This window comes from Lissotriton vulgaris, unplaced genomic scaffold (assembly GCF_964263255.1).
Source record: "Lissotriton vulgaris unplaced genomic scaffold, aLisVul1.2 SCAFFOLD_5150, whole genome shotgun sequence".
Lineage (NCBI taxonomy): Eukaryota > Metazoa > Chordata > Amphibia > Caudata > Salamandridae > Lissotriton > Lissotriton vulgaris.
In genome coordinates, this window is record NW_028250388.1 from 59,012 (window position 1) to 74,139 (window position 15,128).

General features: G+C 48.8%; 1 long non-coding RNA gene across 1 annotated transcript in view; it reads left to right on the plus strand.

Moving 5' to 3' along the window:
* LOC147663272 (uncharacterized) overlaps positions 1–15,128 on the plus strand; it is a 75,100-nt gene that overhangs the window by 20,304 nt on the left and 39,668 nt on the right. The window contains exon 3 of the long non-coding RNA XR_015305360.1: positions 5,674–5,743. This is a non-coding gene — a long non-coding RNA (uncharacterized LOC147663272). The remainder of the gene's footprint in view (positions 1–5,673; positions 5,744–15,128) is intronic.

Here is a 15,128-nt window from a genome sequence, read left to right on the forward strand (position 1 = left end):
TGCATACCCCATGATCTTAGCCCCAAACTGTTCCGCTAGATAGACCAGGGGGGTAATATACACGTTGAACAGTAAGGGGCTAAGAGTGGACCCCTGCGGGACCCCTGTAAGCAGAGGTTTGGGCTCAGAGGCATGGGGAGGCAGCCAGACCTGCTGGGTCCTGTCAGATAGAAAAGAGGACAACCATTCTAGCACAACTCCCCCAATGCCAATGGCAGACAGCCGGCCGAGGAGGAGCTCATAAGGGACGGTATCGAAGGCGGCAGAGAGGTCCAATAAAATTACGACCGCTCTGCCACCTCCGTCTAAACAGTCCCGAATTGCCTCAGTCATCTCCAACAGGGCCGTCTCGGTGCTATACGCAGCCCTGAAGCCCGATTGAGCAGGGTGGAGGGCGTTGGAGGTTTCAACAAAGCTCTCCAATTGTTGAAGCACCACCTTCTCACAGATTTTCGTGAGAGCCGGTAAAAGGGAGATGGGCCGGTAATTCCCAGGAACCGACACATCCAGTCCAGGTTTTTTCAAAAGCGGCAGAAGTTTAGAGGTGTAGGGGGTAGAAGAGGGGTAGAGTGATAGAAGAGAGGTAAGAGGCGTAGAAGAGAGGTAGAGGGGTAGAAGAGAGGTAGAGGGGTAGAAGAGAGGTAGTGTGGTAGAAGAGAGGTAGTGGGGTAAAAGAGGGGTAGAAGAGAAGTAAGTATAAGTATAAACCATTTTATAGCGCGCTCCGTTACTGGAGAGTATCCTGGCGCGAGAAAAAAAGTAAGGCAGACAACAAAACCCAGAGAAAAACATCTTAGATTGCACTCTTAGATAAGTGGGTTTTCAGGTGTTTTTTGAATGCCGCCACTGTTGGCGTGGAGCGCAGGTGAAGAGGGAGTGCGTTCCAGGCCTGAGCCACAACCACAGATATCGACTGGCCACCAAGTCTAGCACGTTTGAAACAGGGGAGGGACAGTTTAAACAGAGTGGAAGATCTCAGGGTGCGTGCAGGGGCATAGCTGGTGAATCTCTTTCTCAGATACAGGGGGCCTTGATCATGAGTTGCACGAAACGCAAGCACCCAAAGATTTAAACAAGATGCGCTGTGCAACAGGAAGCCAATGGAGCGTGCGCATCTCAGCGCGAACGCTCTTCCATCTAGGGATGTTGAATAATAGACGGACAGCCGCATTCTGGATAATTTGCAGGCGTCTCACCAGATATGCCGGAATGCCACTGAACAGTGCATTCGCGTAGTCCAGCCGAGCCAATATGCGCGCCCGGGCAACCGACTCCCTGGCCTCCATAGGGAGCAGGGGGGAAAATTTACGGAGCATTCTCAGAGTGGCAAAGCAGGTGCCTGTAAGCTTTTTAATAAGGTACTCGAATTTGAGATCCTCTGTGAACCAAATGCCCAGATTTTTGGCAGGTCTCCCCATCTCTTTCGGGCTGGGGATGTTAGAAGGCCACAGTGTGCTCATAAATGAGGGGGGGAAGGAACCATAAAAAAGCACTTCAGATTTGTCCTCATTGCATTTCAACTGGGCCTGTGTTAACCAGCGAAATACAGAGGACAAACACAGATGGACTGTAGACGTATCCAGATTGTCGTCTGGCCAAGTAAACAGCAGTTGGGTATCATCTGCATACCCCATGATCTTAGCCCCAAACTGTTCCGCTAGATAGACCAGGGGGGTAATATACACGTTGAACAGTAAGGGGCTAAGAGTGGACCCCTGCGGGACCCCTGTAAGCAGAGGTTTGGGCTCAGAGGCATGGGGAGGCAGCCAGACCTGCTGGGTCCTGTCAGATAGAAAAGAGGACAACCATTCTAGCACAACTCCCCCAATGCCAATGGCAGACAGCCGGCCGAGGAGGAGCTCATAAGGGACGGTATCGAAGGCGGCAGAGAGGTCCAATAAAATTAGGACCGCTCTGCCACCTCCGTCTAAACAGTCCCGAATTGCCTCAGTCATCTCCAACAGGGCCGTCTCGGTGCTATACGCAGCCCTGAAGCCCGATTGAGCAGGGTGGAGGGCGTTGGAGGTTTCAACAAAGCTCTCCAATTGTTGAAGCACCACCTTCTCACAGATTTTCGTGAGAGCCGGTAAAAGGGAGATGGGCCGGTAATTCCCAGGAACCGACACATCCAGTCCAGGTTTTTTCAAAAGCGGCAGAAGTTTGGCCTGCTTCCAAACTTGAGGAACCACGCCCGCAGCCAGGGAAAGATTCACTATCTGCGTGATCTCACCGCAGACTGTTACTGCCACCTCCGAAAGTACTCGGGCTGGGCACGGATCGGCTGGAGAGCCGGATTTCAGAGACTGGAGAAGGGGGAGAACAGCACCCTCCGAAGTAGAGGGTAAAATAGAAGTAGAGGGGTAAAAGAGGGGTAGAAGAGGGGTACAGGGGATGAAGGTGGTAAAGGGGTAGAAAAGGGGTAGAGCGGTAGAAGAGAGGTAGTAGAGCAGTAGGCGAGCAGTGGTAGAGGGGTAATAGAGGGGTTGAGGTGTAGTAGAGGAGTAGAGGGATAGAAGAGGGTTAGTAGAGGGTAGAGGGGTGGAAGAGAGGTAGAGGGGAATCAGAGGGGTAGTAGATGGTTGTAGAGCAGTAGTAGAGGGGTTGCAGGGTAGTAGAGGGGTAGTGGGGGGTAGTAGAGGGGTAGACGAGGGGTAGTAGTGGGGTGGAGGGGTAGAAGAGTGGTAGAGGAGGGGTAGAGGGGTAGAAAAGGAGAAGAGGGGTAGTAGAGCGGTAGAGTTCTAGGAGAGCGGTAGTAGAGGGGTTGAGGTATAGTAGAGGGGTATAAGAGGGGTAGGAGAGGAGTAGAAGAAGGGTAGAGGGGTAGAAGAGATGTAGAGGGGTAGAAGAGGGGTAGAGGGTTAGAAGAGAGATAGAGTAGAGGTAGAGGGGTTGAAGAGAGGTAGAGGGGTAGAAGAGAGGTAGAGTAGAGGTTGAGGGGTAGAAGAGAGGTAGTGTAGAGGTAGAAGAGAGGTAGTAGAGGGGTAGAGGAGGGGTAGAAGAGTAGAAAAGGGGTAGAGGGTTATTAGAGGGATAGAGGGGTAGAGCTGTAGAAGGGGGTCAAAGGGGGTAGAAGGGTAGTAGAGGGGTAGAAAAGTATAGCGGTGTAGAGGGGTATAAGAGGGATAGAGGTATAGAGGGGTAGAAGGGTAGAAGAGAGGTGGAGGGATAGAAGAGAGGTAGAGTAGAGGTAGAGGGGTAGAAGAGAGGTAGAGGGGAGGTAGAGGGGTAGTAGGTTAGAGGGGTAGTAGGGTAGAGGGGTAGTAGAGGGGTACAAGTGGTGTAGAGGGGTAGTAGAGGTGTAGAGGGGTAGCAGAGGGTTAGAGCGGTACAAGAGGGTTAGAGGGGTAGAAGAGAGGTAGAGTAGAGGCAGAAGGGTAGAAGAGAGGTTGAGGAGTAGAGGAGAGGTAGAGGGCTAGAAGAGATGTAGAGCGATAGAAGAGTAGAAGAGAGGTAGAGGGGTAGAGGAGAGGTAGAGGGATAGAAGAGAGGTAGAGGGATAGAAGAGAGGTAGAGGGGTAGAAGAGAGGTAGAGTAGCGGTAGAGGGGTAGAAGAGAGGTAGAGGGATAGAGGAGAGGTAGCGGGATAGAAGAGAGGTAGAGGAATAAAGAGAGGTAGAGCGGTAGAAGAGAAGTAGAAGGGTAGAAGAGCGGTAGAGGGGTAGAAGAGAGATAGAGTCGAGGTAGAGAGGTAGAGTAGAGGTAGAGAGGTAGGGATACATAGGCAAATGAAAAGGAAGCTATCAACTTCAGAAATGTGAAAGAAAGCTCTCGTATTTTGAAAGCTGATGACCCATGAGGAGAGAGGAAAGCCATATAGCTCCTCTGCTTGTGAGCGCACGCCCGAGCGCGTAACCGCAAGCTCTAGGCCACAGTGGTTGAATTTTCTGAAGCCCACTTACTTAAAGTCTCGCCAGTGCAGGGCATGCGCTGGCTCAGGTGAGACCTAAAAAGGTCGCTTTCTGACCGAAGCACTACCTTTTTGCCAAATTTGGGGTAATTACGTTCAGTAGTTTCGGCTGTAGCCTTGCACAAATTTTCCTATGGGAAATTGATTTTTTTACTCTTATTTTTTGATTTTCTCAAAAACTACTGAACGGATTTACACCATTTTAAAAAAGGTCGCGTTCTGAACCAAGCTCTACCTTCTTTTTCCAAATTTCGAGTAATTCCGTTCAGCAGTTCGGGCTGTAGCTTGTCGCAAAATTTCCTATGGAAATTAACATGGAGAAAACGCTTTAGCTTACGCTTTTCGCCTCTCCTGCTAATTCCATAGTTCGGAGCTCAGACAAATGTCCCTCACTGATCTTAATAGCCCCCACATGTTCTCGTCAACCTTGGTACTCTCATCCTTAGAACTCTCAGTGGTTCCACATCAAAAGCTACATATCACATCTTGTCTCCTCACTCCGAGCCATGGAGAAATCAGACATCCAATTCCCAGAGAACTCAACCTAGCGATTTGGCTCCTGAAGTCATAGAGTTTGGTTATTTACAACTACCACTAGACTGTATAAATATTCTCAAGGAAGCTAGGAAGCCAGTACTAGAGCATGTTATACAGCAAATGGAACGTTTTGTTGCCTATTGTAACAACAACAATATCAATCATCTTGATGCGTTTGTGCAGAATATAATTTGTTAGCTGTTGCATTTACAGCAATGTGGATTCACTTACACATCCATTTGTTTACACCTGGGAGTCGTAGCTGCACACTTGCATAATAAACAACACCTATCTCTCTTCAGAGTACCAGTGATTAAAGTTTTCATGGAAGGATTAAAAAGGGTTATACCGCCAAGTATTCCCCCTGCCCCATAGTGGAACTTAAACATAGTCCTTACAAGACTAATGGCCCCGCCTTTTGAACCAATGCACAAATGTCCGTTACAATTCCTATCATGGAAAGTTGCTTTCCTCATAACGATAAACTCACTAAGGAGAGTTGATGAACTTCAGGCATTAACTATACAAGAGCCTTTCTTTCAACTTCACAAAGATTGAGTGGTTCTACGTACCAATCCTAAATTTCTCCTTAAAGTAGTTTCTGTTTAGTGGCAATTCATGTGCAATATCAAATTAAAATAACATATCATTAGCATTTTCATTATTAATTTAACCATCGTAATTCTTGTATAGAATGTATGTGCTGCAATGATAATAGAGCAAAAGACACACAATTGATGGACGGAATGCAGAACAAATCAAAACATTCACCCCCAGTCAAGAGATCTGGGTTAAATCCATCATTATTTTGCTCACCATGCCACCCCAGTTTAGATGTGGCCATATGCAAATCAGTCTTGACCCTGTGCCTCATGGGAACAGTCCAGTCCGAACTGCAATGATAATAGAAGCAGATAAAAGTAGTTAGCAAAATAGGCACATTGAACAGAATAAATAGTTCCACCATCTTTCTAAAACAATGTACATATGCAAGCATATAAAAACTGTATATAGCATTTTCCTACTATGCTTTCCCGTGTGTGTGTGTCTGTTGGTCTCTGTGTTTCTGTGTCCCATTCCCTGTAGGGAAAGTATGTAGCTCCCCGTTGTAGAAGAGTCGGTCAAGAGGGAGCACACTGCATTGAATAATTTCTTTGTATGCTCTTTTTATTAGTATTACAGGAAATCACAATGATTGATTGTCTCTGTTATATTCTTCTTTCCCACAGGGTCTTCCTCTTCAGTCCCTTAGGCGAGCCTCGGCCACGGTCGTCCCTCGGACAAAAGGAAAAGACTCAGGTAAGTGTTTTTGCTTTATGGTTTAGTCAAGGGAGGATGTGAGGGATAAATAATAGCCATGCATAGATGTGAAGGGAGGGGGTAGAGGTTGGAGCAACCAAAAGAAAAAGAGTAGCCGATGATTTCTGCTCTTGTCTTTGTTTCCGTCTCACTTATTTCCTTTTCCCTGGGTCCCTTTCACCCGTCAGCCTCCCCTGCCGTCCCTCTCTTACTCAGCCCCTTTCTAAAAACCCTGTAGAAGCCCACGCACCTGGAAGAGCCACGTCCCTCCGGGGCCATGGCGTGGTGACTCCGCGTCCTTCAGTGAGGTCTGGTCATCTGCTTCGTCTTTCCCTCCTCCGCCAGGTTCGGGTGTCCTGCTCGCCGACAAGCTGTGACCTCCCCTGGGCTCCGGTTCTCTCTCTCGTAAGGCTGTTAGTCCTTCTCTGTCTTTCCGGTCTTCCTCCCAGGGTTTCTCCGCCTCGCGTTCCCTTTCCGGGTGTAGCTGTACCAACTACTGACCAACCTGACATGCTCGCCGCCCCGCCTTTTTCAAGTGTGTATCCTCTGATGTACATCCTTAGCTCCGGCTTAAAGGGGCCGCCTGCCGATTTCCCTCTCTCCACTTCTTGATGACAGCAAAGCGGACAACTGGTAAAAGGGAACTGTGAATATTAGAGGGGAGAAATATATAAAGGGATGCCATGACACTCCTTATCCTCTATCCCATCGTCTACCACAGGGGCTACCATACACACCCCACCCCCAGACGCACCCAAAAATAGCTTATCCTAAAAACCCACCTACCAAAAACAAGACACCAAACAAAAGGAAAATCTTACGAGCTTCACGTGATGTCCCTAGTGTCTGATTACTGGTGTTTGTTTAGGTTTACAGGAGTCCAGATGTTACATAGCAAACCTTGTCTATGCATGCTGTGTATTTTTCATTCATTATTGTAGTATTTATGAAATCCACTCATCGCTTGCCAGAAGGTAGATGTATTTGGCTACAGTTGTTTATATAGCGCCAGACTAGATCAGGTCTGTGTCTCCTGCTCCCCAGCTTGTACCCGTAAAAGTGCATCAATGTCTCCTTCCCTTGGAAGAAAATCCACTTGTATTCCAGTTTAAGCATATTTATTCTCATAGAATCACTTTCAAAATCCACTGTTCCGCAAGTAAATTTAAATTCAGTCTGCCCCAATTCATTTTGGGGGTTCTCCCTTCATCAGGGTATGCATGTGAGGAATCTATGTTGTATGTTGTGTGCGGAAAATAGTGACATATGAATTAACTTGCAATGCAATCTAATCCTACATATACATAAATTAATAGTTTACTACATGTCCTGGTAGAGCCTAACCGCATGTCTGCGTTTGTGTTATACCAGGGTCTTCAACTTTTCGATAGTGAGAGCTACTTCTGATCGAGGAGATTCATCCTGATCTACTGCCTTTATCACGTGGCTTAGCTAAGGGTAGATGAATGCCAAGCAACTTAATTGCTGCCCTAGAGCGCCCAGTCCTGCTGCAGTGAGCACATAGCATTTGTAGCACTGGGTTAGGAAAGGTTTACCTGTAGGGCCCCTAAGCCTTTGTACCACAGTTAGGTTTACCTGCGGGACCCCAAGCATTTATAGTACTGGTAGGAACAGTGTATCTGTGGGGTCCCCAGGGACCTGTTATGTTCATTTTATTAACGAATCCCATCTGAGAGGTGAGTGTTTCGCTGAGGGTTGTGGTCTCTTAGTCATGCAATACATGGGATGGCATTGTTCTCTCTGAGTGAGTGTGAAGACAGAAGACTTCTATTATCGGGTGAGTTGCCCTCCTGTTCATTGGCTCCTGTCTAGATCTGGGCCCTGCTTTAACAATTCAAGATTAATGTTCAGTGTTGGCAGTCACAGTATAAGGACTGTGAGCAAGACCTGCTGTAGAGTTTTCGCTGTCCTAGGAAAAATGTCTCAATGTAGGAAAGGGCCTATTTTGGACATGGTTAGCCTTCACTTTTTACCTGGAAAATGATATAGTATTTACTGTAAGTGCACAAGGTCCCTGCCAACCAGGTCCCCTGAGCCCGATCTCCTTCCCTAAAGTGTACCTGTCGTTTCCACGATTGTCACCCCATTAGCTCACTTATAAGTCCCTTGTAAAAGATACCTCTGGGACCAAGGGCCTTTTTTCTTAAAGAGGGTCTCTAAAGGCTGTAGCACAAATTATGCCACGCTAAGGGACCCCTCACCAAGCACATACATACATACATACTGCCACTGCAGCTGTGTGTCTTGGTGCAGACAAAACTGAAGAGTCGACATGGCACTCATCCCTGTATGCGATGCCCATAGGGACTGTCTGAGATATAGGTAAGAAACCCCTCTAGCAGGTCTCATAGGGATATCTCCTGTGATGGCATAGCTGCATGAGCAGATATGCCCCTGCAATATCCTTGTCTATTCTGGGATATTGCAAGTGACCAGGCAAACTCTATAGTAAGTACATTGGCTGCACCCTTGTCGGTACGAGTTCCACAGCTCCATGAAGGTTTCACTGAAATATGGGATATTTGCTACCAAAGATCTCAGCATAATAAACCTGTGCCAATTGCAGTGGCCGATTTATTAAAAATTGCACACAGAGTGCCCCCTAGAGGGGTCCCCTAAGATCTACCAATCTACCAATCCTTAGTGTGATCATCGACTGCCCTGAGCCGGCCTGCTACCACCAGACAGTGTTCTGACCACATGGGTAGAGTGCCTGTGCACTCTGAGGTCGAGAACAATGCCTTTCCTGGGTGGAGGTGTTCATTCCTCCCCTGGTCAGGAAGAGCTATCTGTGGCAGGGATTTTCAAAGGACTTGCTGCCTTTCTAATGCGACCCCAGCCTCTCCTGTTAGAGGGGGCAAGCGATCTTTCTGTCCTCACCCCCTTTTTGGGCGAGGACAGGTGGGAAACCTTAGATAGAATAGGAGGTGTGCCCCCGCCCCCTCTGTTAACTCCATCCCTAAGGTGCTGGAGGCGAGGTGAAGTACACTTTGTAGTGCCCACCATCTTGAAGATGGTGGGACTTATTCAATCAGGGCTAGGACTATGTCCCCTTCCCACATGAGGTGGGCATGATAAGAGGGTGTAGACACCCCTGGAAAGTGGCCCATTGGCCACTACCTTTTACTCCCTTGTAACACCCTTAAATCAAGATTTTAGGTGGCATCCTCAGACCCTGAATTTCAGTTCCTGGCGACCTAAGAAGAGCCGGGCACGGCAGCCTTCTTTGCTGGTGAGGCTCTGTAGAGAACTATAATAATAATAATAGGTCCACTTATAAAGCGCAATGGTTACACTTATGCCAGTGTGTCCCCGCGCTGCGGTAGAGTTAGCCAGTAATCAGATGCCCACTACCCTCACCCTACTAAACTTAGGGAAAGAGAAACGTTTTTAGTTTTATCCTGAAGCATCTCTCCTGGGCCTCCATCCGGAGCTCCATCGGGAGAGCATTCCATTGCTTGGCCGCCAATAGACTGAAGGACCGACCTGCCATCCTGGCTTTCTTAATGTTGGGTACGCACACCAATCCTACCCCACCTGACCTCAGCTGACGTGTGGGGATATAGGGGGTCAGGAGATCCGACAGATACTGAGGGGCCCTTCCCTGCAGGATCCGATGACAGACACAAAGTGCCTTGAAAGTGACTCTTTCTTTAATCGGGAGCCAGTGTAACGCGGCCAGGGTTTCCCTAGCCGATGCTCTTCTCAGACGCCTCAAAATAAGGCAGGCTGCCGCATTCTGCACTCCCTGCAGACGGAGCATACACTCGGTTGTCACGCCTAGATATAGGATGTTACCATAGTCCAGGCGCGACATCACCATGGCATGAACCAGAGTCTTCCTAGCCGCCACAGGGAGTAGGTCCAAGGTTTTATGCAGGACCTTCAGGATCCCAAAACAGGTACCTGCCACCCGTCTTGTTTGATAGTCTCAGGAAAGACTGGGATCTAACCAAACTCCCAAGTTCTTTGCCTGCACACAGGGCGTAGGTGACCCCCCAAGTCCTGGGGCCACCATGCCGATGACAACACAGTGGGGCCTTACCCACCACAAGCACCTCTGTCTTGTTGCTATTCAACTTCAGGCAGTTCTTAGCCCTCCATGCAGCCAATTCTTGCATGCATGCCATGAAGTTGAAGGCAGCCGACTCCTGTGCCTGGGTCAGGGAGACCACCAGGTGCGTTTAATCGGCATAGGATACGACCCTGATCCGGAACCCCTCAGCAGTCTCCGCTACGGGAGCTACATAGAGATTAAACGCGGTCGGGCTCAGGGTCGAGCCCTGCCGCACTCCCTGGTTCAGCATGATGACCCTGGAGTAGTGTTTGCCCTGTCTCACCTGGAAGCAGTGACCCGACAGGAAATATTTTAGGCAATTCAGGGCATTGCCAGACACCCCACCCTTCCTCAGACACTACCAACGTGTGATGGGCTACAGTGTCAAAGGCGGCACTTGGATCCAACAGGATCAAGGCCACCGTTTGACCTGCATCCACAAATTGCCTGATGGATTCAGTGGCAAGAAGCAGCGCGGAATCTGTCGAGTACCCAGCTCGAAAGCCGGACATGGTCCCAGCCCTACTGCCTGTCTGCATCCCTGGATGATCCTGACCCAAAAGGCAACTCGTCTTGCAGCCCAGCGACCTCCAGAACCTTGGGAGGATTGCCTGCCTTCGATAAAGACCAAGGTCTCCAGAGAAAAGCAGACCTATTCACAAAGCAACCCTCTTCAAAGTAAAGACTCTGTGACCTGAAGAACTGCGCAGCCTGCCCCCCTGGTTTTACCTCTGCACCCAATGCCACCAGCCCGAGTCCAAGTGGCCCACCTGTTCAGCAAGGTTCCCCTGTTCTCAAGAGCCCAACTCCACCATGAGCTGACCTCTCCTGGACTCCTAGAAGTTGCCTGCAGCTTCTGCAAGAAGACCCCTTAACCGCGACGTGCACTGGTTAGCCATTTCTGACACCAAAAGGCACCCCTTCACCCGTCCATCCTGGGCCTTGCTGAAGAGGACAAAAGATGTTCCTACGTTCCTAAGCATCATAACTTACCTCAATGGCTGTGGGTTCATTCGATCTGCCTCCTGGCTGGAGCCTGCAGCCTTTTTCAGATTTGGCCTGCCTCCATTGCTTTTCATTGGGCACCCGAAGCTGTGTTGGCACCCTGCATCCAGCCGCCCCTGTGCCGCTAGTGTTGTAGTGTTGGTGCTGTCTTGGCCCCTGCTCAGTTTTAGCCTCAGCCCCGGAGACTGTTCCTCCAAGCCGCTGCTTCTTACCTGTAAGCACCCTCTGTCCGATTGCCCCAGTCTCCTTTATTTGTATTCGGTGACTGACCTTGAACTTTCACCATGTACCCGCCCACCCCTTTGTCGCTTGTGGTGCACTGTTGGTGCTGAACTGAACCTTGCCCTGTACTGACCTTAACTTCCGAAGACTGTCTTGTAAGTCAATGTTGCGTATACATATGTTTAATGTTTTTTTCCTCCCATTGCATGACATTGCAAAGTCTGAAAATTGCAGTGTGTCCACCTTTTATATTGAAAATTATGTATATTATTATTTATATTGCGAAATGTATTTACCTAAGACAAAGTTCTGTGGTTCTGTAAAATAAATCCAACCAAGTGTCATTTTTATGAATTGGTCTCAGATGTAATCATTGAGTGTGTGTCTCTTTTATTGCCACGGTGTGTACAACAAATGCTTACGACTACCCTCGGATAAGCTAACTGCTCTTTCACACTACTACAAAAGAGAGCATTAGTAATATCTACTTGAGTCTCTGTACAGCCTTTGGGGATCCACTGGACTCTCTGCTCACTCTTCCTCTTTTTGTTATAGTATATAGAGAGCCAGCTTCCGACACTGGTGGCGCAGCGGTAGGGTACACGACACACTCTACCTCTTTTTGGTATAGTATATAGAGAGCCAGCTTCCTACACTGGTGGCGCAGCGGGAGGGTACACGACACACTCTACCTCTTTTTGGTATAGTATATAGAGAGCCAGCTTCCTACACTGGTGGCGCAGCGGGAGGGTACACGACACACTCTGCCTCTTTTTGGTATAGTATATAGAGAGCCAGCTTCCTACACTGGTGGCGCAGCGGTAGGGTACACGACACACTCTACCTCTTTTTGGTATAGTATATAGAGAGCCAGCTTCCTGCACTGGTGGCGCAGCGGTAGGGTACACAACACTCTACCTCTTTTTGTTATAGTATATAGAGAGCCAGCTTCCTACACTGGTGGCGCAGCGGGAGGGTACACGGCACACTCTACCTCTTTTTGTTATAGTATATAGAGAGCCAGCTTCCTACACTGGTGGCGCAGCGGTAGGGTACACGACACACTCTACCTCTTTTTGGTATAGTATATAGAGAGCCAGCTTCCGACACTGGTGGCGCAGCCATAGGGTACACGACACACTCTACCTCTTTTTGGTATAGTATATAGAGAGCCAGCTTCCTACACTGGTGGCGCAGCGGGAGGGTACACAACACACTCTACCTCTTTTTGGTATAGTATATAGAGAGCCAGCTTCCTACACTGGTGGCACAGCGGTAGGGTACACAACACACTCGACCTCTTTTTGGTATTGTATATAGAGAACCAGCTTCCTACACTGGTGGCGCAGCGGTAGGGTACACGACACGCTCTACCTCTTTTTGGTATAGTATATAGAGAGCCAGCTTCCTACACTGGTGGCGCAGAGGTAGGGTACACGACACACTCTACCTCTTTTTGGTATAGTATATAGAGAGCCAGCTTCCTACACCTGTGTCGCAGCGGTAGGGTACACGACACACTCTACCTCTTTTTGGTATAGTATATAGAGAGCCAGCTTCCTACACCGGTGTCCCAGCGGTAGGGTACACGACACACTCTACCTCTTTTTGGTATAGTATATAGAGAGCCAGCTTCCTACACTGGTGGCGCAGCAGTAGGGTACACAACACACTCTACCTCTTTTTGGTATAGTATATAGAGAGCCAGCTTCCTACACCGGTGTCGCAGCGGTAGGGTACACGACACACTCTACCTCTTTTTGGTATAGTATATAGAGAGCCAGCTTCCTACACTGGTGACGCAGCAGTAGGGTACACGACACACTCTACCTCTTTTTGGTATAGTATATAGAGAGCCAGCTTCCTACACTGGTGGCGCAGCGGTGGGGTACACGACACACTCTACCTCTTTTTGGTATAGTTTATAGAGAGCCAGCTTCCTACACTGGTGGTGCAGCGGTAGGGTACACGACACACTCTACCTCTTTTTGGTATAGTATATAGAGAGCCAGCTTCCTACACTGGTGGCGCATCGGTAGGGTACACGACACACTCTACCTCTTTTTGGCTACCTCTTTTTGGTATAGTATATAGAGAGCCAGCTTCCTACACTGGTGGCGCAGAGGGAGGGTACACGGCTCACTCTACCTCTTTTTGGTATAGTATATAGAGAGCCAGCTTCCTACACTGGTGGCGCAGCGGGAGTGTACACGACACACTCTACCTCTTTTTGGTATAGTATATAGAGAGCCAGCTTCCTACACTGGTGGCGCAGCGGTAGGGCACACGACACACTCTACCTCTTTTTGGTATAGTATATAGAGAGCCAGCTTCCTACACTGGTGTCGCAGCGGAAGGGTACACAGCACGCTCTACCTCTTTTTGGTATAGTATATAGAGAGCCAGCTTCCTACACTGGTGGCGCAGCGGTGGGGTACACAACACACTCTACCTCTTTTTGGTATAGTATATAGAGAGCCAGCTTCCTACACTGGTGGCGCAGCGGTGGGGTACACAACACACTCTACCTCTTTTTGGTATAGTATATAGAGAGCCAGCTTCCTACACTGGTGGGGCAGCGGTAGGGTACACGACACACTCTACCTCTTTTTGGTATAGTATATAGAGAGCCAGCTTCCTACACTGGTGGCGCAGCGGGAGGGTACACAACACACTCTACCTCTTTTTGGTATAGTATATAGAGAGCCAGCTTCCTACACTGGTGGCGTTGCTGTAGGGTACACGACACACTCTACCTCTTTTTGGTATAGTATATAGAGAGCCAGCTTCCTACACTGGTGGCGCAGCGGGAGGGTACACAACACACTCTACCTCTTTTTGGTATAGTATATAGAGAGCCAGCTTCCTACACTGGTGGTGTTGCTGTAGGGTACACAACACACTCTACCTCTTTTTGGTATAGTATATAGAGAGCCAGCTTCCTACACTGGTGGCGCAGCGGTAGGGTACACGACACACTCTACCTCTTTTTGGTATAGTATATAGAGAGCCAGCTTCCTACACTGGTGGCGCAGCGGTAGGGTACACGACACACTCTACCTCTTTTTGGTATAGTATATAGAGAGCCAGCTTCCTACACTGGTGGCGCAGCGGGAGGGTACACAACACACTCTACCTCTTTTTGGTATAGTATATAGAGAGCCAGCTTCCTACACTGGTGGCGTTGCTGTAGGGTACACGACACACTCTACCTCTTTTTGGTATAGTATATAGAGAGCCAGCTTCCTACACTGGTGGCGCAGCGGGAGGGTACACGGCACACTCTACCTCTTTTTGGTATAGTATATAGAGAGCCAGCTTCCTACACTGGTGGCGCAGCGGTGGGGTACAAGGCACACTCTACCTCTTTTTGGTATAGTATATAGAGAGACAGCTTCCTACACTGGTGGCGCAGCGGTAGGGTACACGACACACTCTACCTCTTTTTGGTATAGTATATAGAGAGCCAGCTTCATACACTGGTGGCGCAGTGGTAGGGTACACGACACACTCTACCTCTTTTTGGTATAGTTTATAGAGAGCCAGCTTCCTACACTGGTGGCGCAGCGGGAGGGTACACGACACACTCTACCTCTTTTTGGTATAGTATATAGAGAGCCAGCTTCCTACACTGGTGGCGCAGCGGTAGGGTACACGACTCACTCTACCTCTTTTTGGTATAGTATATAGAGAGCCAGCTTCCTACACTGGTGTCGCAGCGGTAGGGTACACGACACACTCTACCTCTTTTTGGTATAGTATATAGAGAGCCAGCTTTCTACACTGGTGGCGCAGCGGTAGGGTACACGACACACTCTACCTCTTTTTGGTATAGTATATAGAGAGCCAGCTTTCTACACTGGTGGCGCAGCGGGAGGGTACACGACACACTCTACCTCTTTTTGGTATAGTATATAGAGAGCCAGCTTCCTACACTGATGGCGCATCGGTAGGGTACACGACACACTCTACCTCTTTTTGGTATAGTATATAGAGAGCCAGCTTTCTACACTGGTGGCGCAGCGGGAGGGTACACGACACAATCTACCTCTTTTTGGTATAGTATATAGAGAGCCAGCT